The sequence below is a fragment of the Primulina tabacum genome, chromosome 5 (genome assembly GCF_025594145.1).
Source record: "Primulina tabacum isolate GXHZ01 chromosome 5, ASM2559414v2, whole genome shotgun sequence".
NCBI lineage: Eukaryota > Viridiplantae > Streptophyta > Magnoliopsida > Lamiales > Gesneriaceae > Primulina > Primulina tabacum.
Genome location: NC_134554.1, coordinates 26,264,084 through 26,271,260, shown reverse-complemented (window position 1 = coordinate 26,271,260; position 7,177 = coordinate 26,264,084). Strand labels below are relative to the sequence as shown.

General features: G+C 36.2%; 1 long non-coding RNA gene across 1 annotated transcript; it reads right to left on the bottom strand.

Annotated features, from left to right (window-relative positions):
* Window positions 1-4,911: 4,911 nt before the first annotated feature.
* LOC142544948 (uncharacterized) lies at window positions 4,912-6,129 on the bottom strand. The gene is made up of 3 exons (XR_012820153.1): window positions 5,991-6,129; window positions 5,109-5,844; window positions 4,912-4,990 (listed from the first exon to the last, which is right to left on the bottom strand). It is a non-coding gene; the product is annotated as an uncharacterized LOC142544948 (long non-coding RNA).
* Window positions 6,130-7,177: the final 1,048 nt, after the last annotated feature.

Sequence of the window (7,177 nt, the reverse complement as noted above, 5' to 3'; positions counted from 1 at the left end):
TTGAAATCATGTTTACTTGGACATTCACTTATCATTTCCAGAATATTTCTGGCACATATAATTTCTTATGTCCGGACTTCTTGCAGTGAAATAAATATGTTCTAACTTATCGGACTTTGTAGGCCTTTTAAGTGTCTCTCAGAGTTTGCCTGTTATTAGGATTGTTTTTCTTGTGAGAAGCAAAACATTTCTTTCCCTTACCTTGTGGGCCATTTTCGTCTGACGAGAGGCCCATAAGAAAAACAACAATTCCCTGATTTATGGTGATCTCCTAAGTTATAAGCGTATTGACTAGCTCTTCAAGGCTATCATCTGTCTTATTAAAATTGAAGTTCACCATAACGCCGTCAAATGAGGAAGAGAAAGACAACAAATCGATGTTATCTAGTAACTTGCTAGGAATCACATATTCTAGGCCAACCACATTCTCAATAAGCCCAGTCATACGTACACCATGCTCATGGGCCATAGCCCCATCTTGCATGCATGTAGTCATGAGCTTTTTAAAAATGGTGTGCATCAATGTACGAGTTTCATGTACCATGCAACTCTTGCATGTGTATTCGAATGTCAGCAGCATTCAACATTTCCTCAAACTGTCCCTACAGTTCATTTGACATAGAAGCGAGCATGTTACACTTTAGCTTGCATACTATGGTCCTACCATCTTGCATGCTTTGTCAGTTCAGCAGGACTAACATCAGTGTGTATGTCATTTTCTCCAAATTCATAACAATTTCCCAACCAGTCTTGAAAATTAGATTCGGTTAGCTTGTTAATAACAAAAATGTATTACGTGACGAAATCGAAAATATACTGATACGGAAACAGAATAATGGTTGCTGATTATTTTAAAATAATTTTAAGATATAAAATGAGATTTTATTTTATAAATCTCCCTCCCACTATTTTGACATTTTCACCACCCTCTGATGAAAAAGGGAAATCGTATTTCCTTACGGCACGTAGAGTCCAATTAGCCAATTATAATCCCGAATAATATCAGTCAATTATAATTTCTAAAAGGTAGAATCCAATTGCATCTCTATGCAACCTCCGCGTGCTTTGCCTCACGTTTAATAAGGTTCCAATAATATGACACCGTTTATTTTCGCGTGTCAAACCGACCCATCAATATTGAATTGTAGTAGACGGTCGCCATGAGTTCCCCCAATAAAATGAGCCGAAGTCATGAGAGTTCCACTCAATTCACATCATATGTCCGGTGGAAGTCACAGCTTTCCGGCGTCCAGGCCTCCCCAATAATATGAGCCAGACACTGTCCGCAGGTAGCGATCAACATGCAACCACGGTTGATGGAAGACAAGGAAAAATTAAACTCTTTTAATTTTTACTTATTCGGTTTGATATAAATTTTGAATCATATTCAAAATGAGAGATTTTAATTTTAAAATTGTCTCATCATTTTAATTTAAAAATCGTGTGCCACGAGTTTGTATGTTTGCCGGATCCATGCAACTAAATTATCTAATAATATACATACATGCATACTACTATATATCGCATATATCATAATATGACATTCAACAATAAATAAGGATGATCGATCGCCAACACTATTAGATCCATGTGAGCCAAACATGGATCCAGGTCCAAAACCTAGGTGAATGCAGGGATGCAAATGCAACTATTACAAGAGCTTCCAATATTTTGCATGTCTTCATCTTGCTCATCGGGCCCACCATCTTCCAGTCTTGATCTCCCACTATTTCTAATAATTACATTTAAATAGCCATGACACATAAGGGATACATCTCATGAGGTGGGAACGGGCCATAAATCAGGCCCACTTTAAAGATATCGAATATTAAAAAACGAATAAAACAGTAAAATATCCTAACATACACCTAACACATTGGTCAAGGCTCTCGATCATCCTTCATGCATTTAATATCAAATATTAACATCAAATAATTAAATAATTTAATTAATTGATAAATCATATATATAATAATTTTATCACTAACCACCACAATTATTAAAGAATTTAATAAATTAAATAAACTCATTTATTTAATTTCAAATTAAATCAATAATAATTGATTTCTTGTAAAACTCATTTTACCATAAATAATTAAAATCAAATTATAATTATTTATTTTACAAGAAAATTATTAATTTTTCAAAAAATAATTTTCAAAAATAAAAATTGAACCAATTTTCAAAAATATCAATTTTGCCCAAAAATTTGAAAAATCATAAAATTGCACCATGTGCCCAAACAATTCAAGCCCGCCATTCAACACGTTTCCCGAGACGATCCCGGGCAGCCGCCCTCGCTGCTCGCCCGCTGCCCGAACGTTTCGGGCAGTGGCGGCACACCTGTGCGCGCGGCGCCGCACGCAGCGTGCGGACGTTCGGCACGCCGCGCTGCGCAGGCGGCGCATCGCGTGCGGACGCTCCGCACATTACGCAGCCCGGCGCGCGCTGCGCGTCTCTGCGCGTCGGTCGCGGGCACGCTGCACGCTGGCCGTGCGCGCACGCTGCGCGCACCCGTGCGCGATCCTGCGCGCACGGGCTGCCCGGAACAGTTCCGGGCAGAAACGAAAATATATATATTTTTTTGTTCTGGAAAAATAAAATTTTGATGGTGCATCAATTTTCTGAAAAATTTTCTTGTGCGGTTATAAATAAATTATTCAATATCAAACCATACGATTTAGAAAAAACCTTGGCTCTGATACCACTGTTTGATCTGGGTTTTCTACACGCCCAAACGCAGCGGAAGTTTTAAAAATTTTATTTATTTTGACAATCAAAATATGTTTTGCTTTGGGCGCTCGTATGATTTAAACATAAACATTCATAGGATGTTGATAGATTATACTTTTGTGAATTAATCACGAGGCTCAAACTAATCCTGTATAAACGGATTAGATCTTGATGAAACCCTACGAACTTTCTTCAAGGTCTCATTTCTTCTAATCAGGTCCACGACTAGATGATTTATTCCTCTTCTAATTCGCACTAGAAAATTAGAAGAAGTTTTTACGTTGGAGAGAAAAATATGAGAGACGGCTCAATCCCTTTCTCAAAGTAAGGAAGCCAAAATTTCTTGCAACAAAGAAAAGGATGAATCTCGAGAGATCAGCAATTCTCGTTTTTGAAAAAACAAAACCACCGAATGCATGCTATCTTCTAAGAATTAGAAATATTCTTATTTTAATACTAATCATTCATTTTACTTAATTAATTGAATTAATTAAGTTAATGAAAGATTTTTAGGCATGCAAATCTTGGTAAATCTCGAATGAAAATCTTTGGAGTATTAGTGAAGGCTAGGTCAATTTTCTTTTATTTTCTTAAAAACAATAGCCTTGACCTAAATTTCATAATTAACATTAATGGGCTTGATTAATTAATTGGGTTAGTCCAACTAATTTAATTAATTAATCAAAGTCTATTAATAACATTAATTATTTAATATGTTGGACTTGTACTCCTACAAGCCCATTAAATATACTTCCAAAATATTTAATTTGATATTTAATAAACTTAACTTTTGAGCATAATAAATTAAATCAATTATAAATTCAACATTTGAATTTAATATTTAAATTATAAATTCAACTCCTTGAATTTATCACCTCAAAAATTTAATATTTAATAAACCCAACTTTCGAGTTTAATAAATTAAATTCTATAAATTCAACTCCTTGAATTTATTCTCTCCAAATTTTGTAATCATAAATTCAACTTACTATCTTATAAATTCAACTCCTTGAATTTATTTTCTCAAAATTTAATTATCATAAATTCAACTACTTGAATTTACTATATCATAATATAAATTCAACTCCTTGAATTTATTTTCTCAACGGGAACAAACCATCCAGTACTTGTGTGACCCTCAATGGTTCAGGGATACAGCTAGCCGTGGGTTCACAACTCTTTGTGATTCAGGACATAATCCTTTATTCGGGCTTACCCTAGTTAGCCCCATTGTTTTCATCAACACCTTGACCAAGAATGTCAGAACTCATTTCTGATTGCACCCATCGGATCATGGTAAGAGCGTCTAGTAGCATCGCCCCATGATCCTCTAGGTATCACTGATAGTGTCTGCAAGAACCAGTCGATTATGATTAACGTACAGTACGGTCCCTTCATCTCATATATCCTGATCGAATCTGCAACCATTGGTTCATCGAGGGTTGCATAATAATTCGATAACTATGTGATAACTATAATAGTGGCATCGCGTATACTATTTGATAACTCCTTCTCTGACGTACATCTCGTACTCTGGCCAGAGATTCCACGCACTATAATTTCATCAGATCACATAGGATATTCACACCCGTAGGTGAGCGGTGAATCCCCGACTACAATGCACTGGCTCCTATATGTGTCGCAACTGTACCCAACCTCGACACCTGATGACTCTCCTGGAGCTGGTAAACGAGTCAAAGCACAGCCTTAGCATATAGAGCCTCAGTGTTGTCCCTGGTCGTAAGGACTAATGGTGTACAATCATAACCACGAACTTATCCTCTCGATGAATGATAACCACTTGGAAAGTCCGAGGGAGGGTTGTTCGATATAATCATCATATGACTACCCATCTGCATGTTTGGACATCTCCATACCCTTACCAAGAAATGCAGTACACAACATCACAGATGCTAGTCTCGAGCTCAAACGACCTTTATCCATGTTTTAGGCGGCTGAATCGACTAGGAACGAATTTAGAATATGCAGTGTTTACAAATGAGTTTCAACATCGAATTACGATTCATTTGTATTAAAGCATAATCAAGGACTTTATCTATGCTGTTTGCATGAGTATACAGATAAAGTATAATAAGACCACAAAAATTAAATTATATTAAAATAAAGATTGTTTATTTCACTTGAGTCAATAAATTTCCTAGCCAACCGTTGGCTTGCAGGGCATCTACTCTAACATAATGTTCCTATCTGCCGCATCCAGGAGAGATGCAAGGTTCAGATGAGAAATTCGACTGCTCTGCATATTCACAAGGTACTCAATGAAAAATCATTTGATGCTTACAAAGCCAAAAACATCAACACGAATAATGATTTGCACCAAGTAAAAAAGGAAGCAACAGAGAAGAAGAAGTCACCTAGCAAGGGACCTGTCAAGAGAAAGTTGGTAGTCGACCCGTCTGATTAAGAAAGCACTGATTGTGACTCAGAACAGTTTCCTCTCACTCCAATCTTCTTTCCACCTATTCCGGAGATGAAGAAAAAAACCAAGATGTTGATACTAGTGAAGCATTTAAAAAAACCAATCAGACCATCACCAATTCCTATTGTTCCAATCAGAAAAGTCCTACCTACACTGAAAATCACTGAAACAGATGTTTCATCAACTCAATCTGAATTGCCTCAGATTTATTCGAAAGCAAAATAAAAGGGTACTTTAATTGAGCCAACTGAAACCCTTTCAAAATTACAGACTTCTATCAATAGGACTATGCAATAAGTTGAAAATAGAGTTCAGATCAAGCTGAAAAATTGAAAAATTGATGGATCATAGAACAATCATCCAATTCTCTCAGATCAAGACTATGAAGAAACTAGAAACCTTGATTAATCTTGAGAATCGGATCTTGGAGTAGACCGAAACATATATGATTTCAGAAGTCTTTGAAAGTAAAGATTTCATTGCAATGATTATGAGAGAAAGCACAATGGAGATCATGTTGAACAAAAAGAGAGAAAATTTCAATCTTCATGGTCCGAATTCACAAGATGATGCCGTTGTAATCAGCCAACTGCAAATGGATGCTCTCGGGTTGTCCATGAATGTGAAAGTGATGAGAGTATATTTTACTTTGCCTATTCCTCTGACAGGACCTACAAAAGAATCAAAATCAGATCAGATGGACTTTGAAGAGCAGATCAACCAGCTCAATCAGTCAGAAGATCCAACTTCTTCTAATCAACAAACTCTGACTGATTCTGCTCCAGCCCATACAAAAGCAATTTAACATTAAGATTACCTACAGATTTAGGAAATCCAAGTGCCTCAGCATCTCTCTGTTCCAACATCTACTGATAATATTCCAGAGGTTCCCTTGACTACAACTACTGATATGCTGATGACCTTGGACATTAGAGTTGTTCAAGAAATTGCTCTGACCTCTCATTGAGCCAACAGAATGGCCGACAACTATCCGTGTAAGGTCCAGAAATTTAATTCACGTAACCTAAATACATCCAATTTAGGATTTCTATTTAATTATGCATTTTATGCATAATTAATGCATGGTAGAATTTATTTCATGAAATTTTAAAAGTTCATGCATTAGGGTTTCTAGATGCATTTCACGCTCGAACGAGGAACGGAGACCAGAGCATTTTCAGGAAAATTATTTTTTATTAAACGATTAGTTTTTATTAATTATTTTAAGATGTTTTTAACTGTATTTTTCAAAAATGGTATTTATTGGGTATTTTTACCCGAATGATTACGTAAATTTTATCCAAACAAGAGACTTTTTGAGTTTTGCCTAATATTTTCAAAAACTTTCCAATACGAAATCTTTTTTGGAAGTATGTTTGGATTTAATGAGTCTATTTTTAAATTTATTGAGCTTACAACTCTTTTTAAATTTTTAAAAAACCATTTAAGAACCATTATCTTATTAATTAATTAATTAATTAGTAACTAAGGACCACTAAACCTAAATTCACATTCCACCAACCGACACCTTTCCCTCAATCATCATTTCCTTTCCTTTTCGGACAACTCCCCTCAATTTCTCTCACTCTAGAAAATCTCGGCCACAGCATCTTCTTCAAGGAAAAACAATCTCCGATGCTCCTCTCTTCATTCTTCTCGCGTTTTACATCATAAGGCACGCTTGTTACTTTGTTTTGGCATCACTCACGTTGATAATACTGATGTGTATGCATGTGTACATGAAATCTTTTGATCTAGTCAAGAATATGAGGAACCCATGGGTTTTGTTCCATTGTATTGCTTAGTGTTGCGTTGTTCACTTTTTTTTTATATTTTGTTGCAAGAGGACTGCCAAGCTCAGGCTATTACGTGGATAGGGGTGTGAGTTGCTGCTCTCAAGGGCTGGAAGTGCATGGGAGTTTCCATAGGGGAGGAACCAAGCGCTGGTCTTGTTCATCTTTTTTTTGTTGTGCTTCGAGGATGGGGCTGCCGAGAGTTTAGAAG